Genomic DNA, 12,615 nt, shown 5'->3' with positions numbered 1-12,615 from the left:
TTAATAAAATGAACTGCGAAGTGTTCTATCATCTTCTATTGTCTGGAAGAGATTGTGCAGAGTTGGTGTTGTTTCTTAAATGTTAGGTGGGATTCTCCAGTGAAACCATCTGGGCCTGGAGATTTCTTTTGTGAGAGTTTTAAAATAATGCATTCATGTTTCTAAATAGTTATATGGATATTAAATGACCTGTTTTATGTTGGGTAAGTTGTGGTAGTTTGTGTTTTTCAAGGAATTAGCCTATTTCAACTAAGTTGTCAAGATTTACGTGTGTACAGTTTTTGCTAGTATTTCTTTATGGTCATTTTGATGTCTGCAGGTTTTCTTATAATCCTTGTTTCATTTCTGATATATAAAATGATATACAAAAGCGTAAAATCGACCTTATGGAGCTTTACATTAGGGTAACTAAACGTGTCTTTCAAGGCTAATATTTATCTTGTGGTTACAAGAGAATCACTGCATGGATTTAAAAACCTAAACCACACCTTTTTTTACACAGGTCTAGCCCCACTGTGAATGGTTCCTTGGACAATATTTCAAATTTAATTAAGTATTTTTACTTTCAGCTAAATTCAGTGACTATTCAATTTCTCTCCCCCATTAGGTAGTTAGTACATATGCTACATAACAAACTATCCATTTTTTGTTTTTTTTTTTAGTAGGTTTGAAACAATGTTATATTGAAGCATTCACCCTCTGTTACCTTCCTGGGATTGTAGTGACTTTAAACAATAATGATTTATTATTTTTCATTATCCTCTGTGTTGGTTGGGCTCAGCTAGGTGCTTCATCTGTTCTAGTTGATATTTCTAGTTGGTATTAGCTGGCTATTCAACTGGGGCTAGAATGTCAACATCTTTGTTCTTGTTCCTGTGGGTTTAGCTCAGATGGCTGGTACAGCTGGTGGCTGATAGAGTGTCTCTCTCACTTTCCATGTGGGATTTCTAACAGAGCAGGTGGACATTTTTTATATTGTGTCTGGCTTCCAAAAGAGTCAAAGCAGAAACTGCCAGGCTTCCTGAGGCCTAGTGACATTTGCATAGTGTCACTTCTGCATTCTAATGGTCAAAGAAGTTCAAGGCCAGCCCAGAATCAAAAGAAGGGGAAATAGACTCCATCTTATTAATGAGATGAGTAACAGGGATAATACAGCATTGGGAAGAATTGTTAACATTTGTGTTTGCTATCTATTGTAGGAAACATCTAAGAGAGATCATACTTGACATTCTATGATGATGACAATGAAGCATGTTAAATGCTTTCAAATTCATTTTTTCCATAAGGCATGATAATACAAATATATAAATAAGTGTAATACAATAGAATGTGCCTGCAGGAGGCTAATAATAGCTCCTGAAGATTTGTCTACCTCTTAATTCCTAGCACTTGTGACTGTTACCTTAGTTGGAAAAAGACTTGTTGCAGAAATTATCTTCAGATGAAGAGGTTATCCTAGAATGTCCAGGTGGGCCCTATATGCCATGCCATCTCAGATGTCCTTATATGAAAGAGGCAGAGGAGATTAGACACACATAGAAGAGGAGGAGGCAATGTGACTATGGAGGTATGGACTGGAGTGATGCGGCTATGAGTGAAGGAACACCGGCAGCCCCAGAAGCTAGAAGAGGCGAAGAACAGACTTTCCCCTAGGGCCTCCTGAGGGACTGCAGACCTGACAACACCTTGATTTTGGTTCACTGAAACAGATTTCAAATCTCTGGCTTCCAGAGTTTTGAAAGATCAGATTTCTGTTGTTTCAAGCCACTAAATCTGAATTTGTTACAGCACCCTCAGGAAATGAATACAGTGCCTAAATCTGAGGTGTTCTCAATAAAATTTTAAATGTTTAAAAGACTTTTTGTATATTTTCAAAATGTTTAAAAGGCCTTTTGAAAGACTTAGTTAAATAAAATTTAAGATCTGTCCTTGGTTTATAGAAGTCAACAAAAATACATTTCAATTTCTGGGAATTGCTGTATAATTATAATTAACTTTGAAATAATTGCAAGCTCACAAGAAGGTGCAAAGGGAGGTCCTGGGTAACCTTCGCTTAGCCTCCCCCACTTTATAATCTTATATAAAAATACAGTACAATATCAAAACCAGCATATTGATATTGGCAAAATTCATAGAGCTTTTCCAGATTATGCAGTCATTTTTTCTGTATGTGTGTGTATGTATGTATTGTTCTTTGCAATTTTATCACATGTATAGCCTCATGCAACCCTTATCACAATGAAGATACTAAATGGTAACCATCTCACGAGATTCTCCTGTGCTGCCTTTTTATAGCACACCCACCTGTCCTTCTGTACCATAACTCCTAGCAACCACTGTTCTGTGGTTCATCTATGTCATTATCTAATTTCACAAATGTAATATAAATGGAATCATGAAATATGTATCCTTTTCAAACTGGCTTTCTCTCCCCCATTTAGCATCATTCCCTTAAAGTTTATCCAGGTTGTTGCATGTATCAATAGTTCTTTCCTTTTTATGGCTGATATTGCATGATATGGACGTACTCTGGTTTGTTTAACCATTCACCCATTGAAGGACGTTTGGGTAGTTTTCAGTTTGGGGCTATTATGAATAAAGCTTTTATGAACATCTATGTACAAGTTTCTGCTTGAAAATAAGTTTTTATTTCTCTGGGATATATGCCTAAGAGTGCAAAATGATGGTCACAATGGTAACTCTATTATTAGTGTTAAAAGTAACTGCCAACTATTTTTTAGAGTGGCTATACTATTTTACATTTCTATCAGCAATGTATGATTGATCTAGTTTCTTCACATCCTCACCAACTTTTGGTGTCATTATTTATTTATTTATTTATTTATCTATTTATTTTAGCCATTCTGATAGATGTGTTATAGTCCACATTTTTGGGCAAAACGTATGTTACCAAGTGTAAGTTGTGACTTTGTATTTCACTTGTAAAAATGTTCTCCTCCTTTTGATTGATTCTGTGATTTTTTTTTGTTATCTTTTTGCTTAATGCAGACATTTTATATAAAGAGATATAATTTGCAAAATAAATGCTTAGGTGGAATTCTATATGGTTGAATATTTTTTGTATTATTTGTTAAAATCATTATTTCATTATGTTACCAAATTTTGTCTTTTTCTATGGTGATTATTTCATAACTATAAACTTCTTAACATGTGCCTTTTTTTTCTTGGGTATTTCAATATGGTTCAACATTTTATTTTTGTTCAAATAGTCTTTACTTTTTACCTTATACATTAGACTATGAAAAAATATATTTCATTTGAATTCACAATGAATTTCAGATTCAATGTTCAGAATTGGTTCATATTTAAAGAAAACTTTATTCAGTAAAATTTGAATTTGTCCAAGTCAGGGAGATAATTTACTGTTGTTTTAGTTCTTTATTATAGAATATTAAGATTGTGGAAAATGCTAGTAATTAGCCAGCACAGGCATGTCTGTTTGAGTCATCTCTCATATCTAAGATGCAAGTGTCTGCCTGCTATTTTAGGGTTTTGCATATTTTCACTGGAAACATTTATTAATGTCTAATATAACATAATTTCAAAAGATGTTGTAACAATAGTAGTTTAAAAGTCTGGAAAGATGGAGTAAGAACTCTGTTAATTCTATAGTGAATTCTTTCTATTTTGAGTTAACTCTATAGTGAAATTTTTAGCAAGAATAATCAAGACAAAAGCAGAGAAAACACCTATTACCAATAGCAGGGATAAAAAATGAGATAAGACTAAAAACCTGCAGGTGTTAAAAAACACTAGGGACTATTATGAATCACTTTGTGCCAATAAATTTGACAATTTAGATGATATAAATTCCTTGAAAAGCACAACTTACCAAAACTAACACAGCAAGAAAAAGAAAACCTAAGTAGCTGTATATCAATAAAATAAATTGAATTTTTAATTGAAAATATTCCATAAAAGAAAACTCCAGGCCCAGATGGCTTTATTGGTGAATGCTGCCAAACATTTTAGGAAGAAATAAAACCAATCCTACATATAGTCTCTCAGAAAATAAAAGAGAGGCCATTTCAGAACTCTATTAAGGAGTCCACCAAAACCAGAGAAGTAAAATATAAGAAAAAAAATTTTACAGATCCATGTTCCCATGAATATAGTTGAAAAAAAATCCTTACCAAAATATTAGCAAATAAATTCAGTGATATATTAAAAGGGTAATACATCTAGAGTAAGTGGGGTTTATCCCATAATAAAAGATACAAAACCAATCAATCAATATAATACTCTATATTAACAGATTAAGAAGTTATGTGATTATCTTAATAAAAGCAGGAAATTATGTGACAAAATTCAACAGGTATTCATGATTCAAAAAAAAATCACTGAACTAGGAATAAAAGAAACTTCTAAACAGATAAAAGGACCTGATGAAAAAACCCATAACTAACATTGTACCTAAAAGTAAAATATTGAGTACTTCCCCACTAACATTGGGGCATAGATGAAGAAATATGCTCTTAACACTTCTGTTCAAAATTTTGGTGGATGTCCTAGCCAGAAAATAACTCAAGAAAGAGAAATTAAAGGCAAACAATTAGAGAAAGCTAAACTATCTTTATTTACCAATGACATATTGTCTATATAAAAATCCTAAGGAATCTTTAAAAATAACAACTTGATTTAGCATTGTTGCAGGGTATATAGCTTGTATTTTAAAAAATCACTTTTTTCTGGAGAGAAATTAAAGCAGATACAAATAAATGGAAAGATATACCAAGTTCATAGATTGGAAAACTCAATTTTTTAAGATGTGAGTGCTCCACAAATGGGTCTATAGAATCAATGTAATCCCATTCAAAATTCCAGCAGACTGTTTTATTTTGGGTAGAAACTGACAAGCTGATTTCAAAATTTATGTGGAGAGGCAATGAAACAATCTTAAGAAAGGAAAAACACATTAAAAATAGTTAGGCTTGAGAACCACAAGTTAAAATTTTATTATGTTGATTTTAAAAGGTTTTGAATCTAGCTTTAAGTGTTTAAAATACATTTTTTTTTCTGAAAAGTTACTCATGAAGATATTAAAGCAATACAAAAATGGGAGAATGAGAAAAATAAAGATAAGTCCAAATTTAAATAATGTAACATTTTCAACATTTTTAATGTATGTAACTCCCTATATAGAATAGATAAATGGGAAGACACCAATTGTTTTATATTTATAATTGGTTTACATTTATAATAGGTGTATAATAAGGTTCTTTGCAAGCTGCAGAAACTGATGCCGGCTATGAGGAAAAAAAAAAGAAATATTGGCAGGGTTGCAAGGACTCAAAGAAACAATGGGGTGCTTGGCAATAAGATGGAAAAGGGCAAGAATGAAAACAGTTCTGAAAACTGGATCCAGGATCCATGACTATGGTAGTCGTTACAGCCTGGGCATAATCCCTTTGGAATTAAATGAGATGCCAACTTTTTGATCTCTTTGTTCTTCTCCTCAAGGTTCAAAATCCAGGGAGAGGAAATCTAACTGGACAAATGCAGATTATTCTCAAAAATGGTGGCAGTATTTCTCTCTTCCCTCTACTCATACCTTTAGCAAATTGACTGTTGTTCCTTCCATCAAAACATGGAGTTTATTTACTCTTGGGTCATCTGGACTTAGCTGTGTGACTTGCTTTGGTCAGTGAGACATCAGCAAATGTGACACAAACAGGCTTTACTAGCACTTGTGTGTTGGGCTTACCCCTTTGGGCTAGAGTTGGAACTCTAAGCTTATAATGTGAACAAGCTGGAGCTAGCATTTTGGAGAGACTACGTGTAGGAGGACCAGAGTGCTCTGGCTGATAGGCTGTCCCTGCCAGAATGTGATTTGAGACCCTCTTAGGCCATCCTCCTCTACTCGAGTTGACAGGTGACTGCAGAGCAGAAGTGACCCAAGTCAAGAGAAGCAAAACAACTGACCATTTAAGCCTAGCTCAAATTGCTAATCCACAAAATCATGAGCAAATACAGTTTTTGTTTGCTAAGCTATTAAATTTTGAGGTAATTTATTATGCAGAGATAGAAAACTGGTTTTATAAAAAACTGGTGTTAAGACACCTGAAACATGTAGCATTGGCTCTGGACTCACAGTATCCTTAATTGAATGAAGTTGTAATATAATACAAATGTAAGAGGGCGATAATCATAGTAAAAAGAAAACATATATTGAGTACTCTCAATGTGTTTGCGTTTATCCAAGCACTTTATTATTAGATAACTAAGTAATTTAGCCAAGGTCATAAAACCATAAGTGATAGAGTTTGGATTTGAACTCAGTCTGTCTCTAGAACCTAGATGTAAATGTTTGGCACCATGGCCTTCCCTGGTGGCACAGTGGTTAAGAATCTACCTGCCAATGCAGGGGACATGGGTTCGAGCTCTAGTCCGGTAAGATCCCACATGCCGCAGAGCAACTAAGTCCGTGGGCCACAACTACTGAGCCTGCGCTCTAGAGCCTGCGAACCACAACTACTGAGCCCACGTGCCACAACTACTGAAGCCCACGCACCTAGAGCCCATGCTCCGCAACAAGAGAAGCCACTGCATTGAGAAGCCAGTGCACTGCAACAAAGAGTAGCCCCTGCTCGCCATAACTAGAGAAAGCCTGCGCGCAGCAATGAAGACCCAATGCAGCCAAAAAAATAAATAAATAAGTAAATGTTTGGCACCAACACATATCTTTTCACAGCAATAAATATTAATTCCTACAAGATCTCATTAAAAGTAAATAAGAAGGATTATACAAAAACATGAAGAAGTGGGGTCATTATCCTTTTTTGGACTATGAGTTTCATATTTAGACTGTATCCTAAATTGATACTGTCAATTTAATCCTCATTACAGTTTAATCCTCATCTTTCTGCTATGAAAGATGAGAACGTTCTCATACCTTTCTTTCTTTCTTTCTCCCATTTAAATTCCTGATTTTGTTAGTCAGGTTATCTTTGGATTTTAATTTATATTTTTCTCCTCAACATAATTCTTATAGATTTTGAACCTTATTTCCTTGTTTAAATTAATGTTCACGTCTGTCGTTTAACACGGGTCTCTGTCTCGATTGGCTAAATTTCATGATCATGTAGCCTGTCCCTCTTTCTCTCCATTAGGGCTCATCAGATCTTTTATGGATGAGAATATTTGCGACATTTATAATTGGAATACAAAGTACTTGAGTATAAAAACTGAAGATCAAGTATTTTTTTCTCTTAGTTTTTATAGAGGTGATTGAATATCCTGGGCTTATTTCTCCTTTCTACTTCTGCTTGAAATCCCTAGGAATCTCCATACTAGTAATTTCTCAGTGTTGACCATTCTACATTATTATTATTATTATTATTATTATTATTTTTCCTTGCGGTACGCAGGCCTCTCACTGTTGTGGCCTCTCCCGTTGAGGAGCACAGGCTCCGGACGCACAGGCTCAGCGGCCATGGCTCACGGGCCCAGCCGCTCCGCGGCATGTGGGATCCTCCCGGACCGGGGCACGAACTCCTGTCCCCTGCATCGGCAGGCGGACTCCCAACCACTGCGCCACCAGGGAAGCCCTATTATTATTATTAAATAATACAAGTCTTATTATTATTAAATAATACAAGTCTTTTGTGTTTTATTCTATTCTGTTTCCTGATATATATTCTACATTTATCTTTTGCTTTTGTTTCCCTCTCAACTACTACCCCTCCATCTCCCTGTTTCTATGTAAAACTTTTTCATTCTTAGCAATTAATCTCATAATTACTTATAATCTCATAGTTACTTACTAAATAATCTCCTTTTTGAATGGGGAGATGTCTATCTTGTCACACCATGTAATAAAAAAATTAGTGCCGTGCAAATGAAACATAGATGGAGTGATCTGGGGCACTCTGCATCTTCAATTCAGATTTAATCTCTGGAACAGTGGTTGTCAAATTTTTTCAATAGTAAATATTTTAGGTTTTGCAATCCATACAAAGTGATTCAGTTGTTGCAGCACAAAATTAACCATAGGAGATATGTAAATGTGTGGGCATGACTATGTTCCAATAAAATTTTATTTACAAAATCAGACCGTGGGTTGTATTAGATTCATGGGCAGTATTTTCTTGACCCCTGCTCTCACCTGTTACTCCGTTGTAGACAGGAGGCCCTTATCAGTTAGTGATGAGGACAGCTAACGCAACTCCTAGGTACAGGTGAAGAGCAATATGATAGCTTGTTGCCAACTTTACTCTCCCAGGAGTGGATGGTGATAACTTGGCAGGGACTGTGCAGTTAATTGATTCTGATTATCCTACTGCCCATGTGACTGGTAGAATATGAAAAATTTATCACCCACTACTTCACATCCTCCCTGGACATTCCTGCTTCGTAGTAACAGTAATACACTTTTGGCAATAGTCGATTACACCTTTAAATCTTTGTTTATGGCATACTTTTACGGGCTAAGTTCTTCAGGCAAGCTTTTGGCATTCCTAAAAAATTTCTCTTTCAGAAAAGTTGGATCTTGAAAATTTTGAAATTAATTTGGCTTTCAAATTGTCTCATATACTAGGTTTTTACAAATCTACTCAGAAACTGCATTTATATCTTTTGGCTATATGCAGCAGCTATATAAGAAAGATATGCCTCTGACTCAGTAAATATAGGGACTTGGGGTAAAAGGCAAAAAACGAAAAAACAACCAAACGTGTAATAATGTAAAATACTTGTAGTTATTATACAATATTATTCTGTCATACTTCAGTTCATTTATTTGACAGACAAATTTAAACATTGAGAATGTGAGATTGGTAAGATAATGTCATTCTCCAAGTAGAGCTTATGGCCTATTGAAGAAGAGATATACATTTTCCCCCAAGACTTACGTGTTACTGTGGAAACTTCAATGTTACTGCAACCCCACCCAATATTTTCCTATAGCCATCCCAGACAGGAGCAGGAGGTGGGAGAAACAAAGTGAGATAAGAGAATGTAAATGATTTTACTTGTGATAATATTAATGTACTATCACTTCTTTTTTTTTGCTTATAATAGAAAAGGAACTCTAAATGCATGCAAATACATATTTAGCATCACTTTTTAAGTTTTAAATTTTGTAAAGGTTGCCTAAGATTATTGCATTATAAATCTGTATATGTAGTTAAGTACATTTTAGGCATTTAAAATAGAAAGTTGCATTTAAATTTTGTTTCCATTAGACATTGATTTTTTTTTTCATAAGAATGTGAACTTTGGGTAGTCTGACAGGAATTTTTAAACTAAACTATGCCAAAAGATATCCTATGTATGATTATTCATTGGATATGTAAAAAATATGCAACAGTGGCCAAAGATGTTATTTTTAATTTTTTTCCTGCAAAGACTAGAAATCTGTAGAAGAAATACAACAATTTTCAGATAATTAATTTGAGGGAGACTCATGAATAACACTGTCTTTTAAATTTTTTCTTCATGAAATGGTGGGTGATTTTACTGTAATATCTTTAAACTTCAATACATTCCTTACCTTTCTATTTGCATGGAAAAAAGCAAAAGGAGTAACAGACCAATGTCTATTGAGGAAACTAAGTTAAGAGTCATATAACTATGAGAAGTTACACAACTAAGTAAAAGAGCTATGGCATAACTCCAAGCTTGTCAGATTAAAACAAATGCTCTTATCCATGTATCAGTAAAGTTATTATGCAAACAGTTTATCATTAGATGATCCAAAAAATGTAGACCTTTAGATAATTCATGTCTCACAAATCACAATTTCTTATATGTCAGGTTGTTTTCTTCCAGCAAAAACTATTTGGAAAATTAGCTTATTTCAGTTTTTCAGTGGTTATATTTATTCATCTATTCAACTAATAATTACTGAGCTCTAGGGGGAAATAGTACAAATTAAACATACATAATCCCTAACTGCATGAAACTATTTCTGTATCCAACCCGTGTTGGCCTCTTCAAAATAGTCACCATGAGAAGTTTTTCAGTTATTCCAGCGATATGTCTACTATTCAGAATATTTTGGGAATGCTTCTCTTTCAGACTTTCCTTCACAGTCTTCCTGTTAATCTTCACCAGATCTTAATGAGTGTATTTTCTTAGAGTATATATTTTAATTTTGGAAACAATGAAACACATACAAACCTAAAAATGATGAATAGTTATATGGTTAAGTTAAAGAATTTTTCTTTTCATTGCGTTACCCAGCACTCTGTCTTTTTCATTAAGATTATAAGATAAAGTATGACAGACTCTTTCTCTGACTTTTAATGTAAATCTAACAGCAGTTCCGTCAAAGAATTCCATTTTTTTTCTAGCAGTGAATGATAGAATTTTTGGGATATCATTTTTAAAGCTTCCTGATCCAATTTTGAGGAGAAGCTCTCATATGTTTAGTCACTTTTTAAAATAGACAACTTCATACTGGACACAATGGCTATTATCAAAAAGTCTACAAATAAATGTTGCAGAGGATGTGGAAAAAAAGGGAACCCTTGTACTCTGTTGGTGGGGATGTAAATTAGTGCAGCCACTGTAGAAAACAGTATTGACGTTCCTTAAAAAAACTAAAAATAGAGCTAACATATGATCCAGTAATTCTACTCCTGGGTATATATCCAGAAAAATGGAAAACTCTACTTTGACAAGATACATGAACCCAATGTTTAAAGCAGTACTATTTACAGTAGCCAAGACATGGAAGAAACCCAAGTGCCCATCAACAGACAATTGGCTTAAGAAGACGTGGTATACACACACACACACACACACACACACACACACACACACACACACACTATATTACTCAGCTGTAAAAAGGAATGAAATATTGCCATTTGCAGCAACATGGATGGACCTAGAGAATATTATGCTTAGTGAAGTAAGCCAGACAGAGAAAGACAAACACCAAATGATATGACTTATATGTGGAATCTGAAAAATAATACAAATGAATACAGAAGAGAAACAAACTCACAAACATAGAAAACAAACTTATGGTTACCAAAGGGGAGTCGCGGAGGGACAAATTAGGCATATGGGATTAACAAACTACTATACATAAAATAGATAAGCAACCAGGATTTACTGTATAGCACAGGGAATTACACCCAATATCTTATAATAACCCATAATGGAATATAATCTGCAAAAACAAAACAAAGCAAACAACTGTGCTGTACACCTAAAACTAAAACAATATTGTAAATCAGCTCTACTTCAATTAAAAAAAAGAATAGTCTCATTGGTTCGTAGATATGCCTTGTGTACTTACTTGGTCTGTATCTGAATAGAGAAAGGAGATGAGATATAATGCAAACAGAAATGGAGAAAGGGGAAAATGCCAAGGTGATGGCAGTGTTGTTCTTGAGTTGTTTGAGAGAATGTACACACAAATATCACAAATTTTTACCACTTCCTGAATCTGTTTATGTTTTTCCTTATGTTTGTTGTGGCCCACTCCATTTCTGCTCAACTCTAAGTTCACTTGTATCCAACGTTCCTGGTCTCTCCTATTGTAAGGATGTTGGGTCATTTACATTGTGCAGCGTGGTGCAGTTATTTGGGATGCACCTATCTCTATAGTAGATATAAGCTCGTTAAAAGCAGATATTGTATGTTTCATTAATGTTTGTGTCTGATGGGATTCAGGGTACGTTGCCACAAGATGTGCCACTCCAGCATGCAGATTACTTTGAGCTGAAAAAATGAAAGCCCAAAAGACTCAGGAAGAACCTTTGAATTCCTCCCTTACTGCCTAAAAGAATTTAAGATAGGAGGCCTGTCCCAGGAAGGAGCTATCACCACTGATAACTATAGTCAAGTATTAGGTGTGCTAGACAGGAAGGAACCTAGCCAAGCCCATTTGATCAAAGTCCTCTCTGCGTCCTATTGTCTTTGGATGACCCGCAAACATTTGTTTACCAAACAACTCCTTTTATCTTCCTTTGAATTATTTTACTTCCCCTTAAAACCTCAGATCCCTACCTCCTTCTTAGTCCAGAATAATATATATATATCTCACCTTGCCTTGTTGTCTTTGGAATTCTTCATATTTATGTGGATTTGCTGTATGAAAATAATAAACTTTTTTTCTCCTGTGAATCTGTCTTATGTCATTTTAATCACCAACCAAAAGAACTAAGAGGGGAGAGGCAAAATTTCCCCTCCCCCAATATATCCCTTAATGTCTTTTCCCTTAATATCAAATGAATAAATAGATGAACATGCCAACAGATGAAATTCTGTATAAGACAGATTTACAGGGATGGCATGCAATTGTGTATATAATTCTATAAGCAATAAAATAAGGGACGTACTTTAGTCAGAGAGGGGAAAAAGGAAGAATTAAGAAAAAGGGTCTCAAAATTCTACTTACTTACGAATGAACTGAGTCAACATTATGCAGTGGGGTATATCTGAGATCAAAGTAGATTTTTGCAAGAAGGAAGAAGTTAGCTAAAAGAAAATGTGTGTGAAGCCCTTGTGTACTTTACAATTCTTATACTTCTGGAAATAATAAGCTCTGAAAGGTCAAGGACAGTCATATGTTTTACACTCTGTAGAAAGAGTTTGCATCTTAAAAATTAATAAGAAAGGGTCTTTGGTATTTTAAATATT

This window comes from Grampus griseus (assembly GCF_964374135.1).
Source record: "Grampus griseus genome assembly, chromosome: 11".
Taxonomy (NCBI): Eukaryota; Metazoa; Chordata; class Mammalia; order Artiodactyla; family Delphinidae; genus Grampus; species Grampus griseus.
This window is presented reverse-complemented; position numbering follows the sequence as displayed.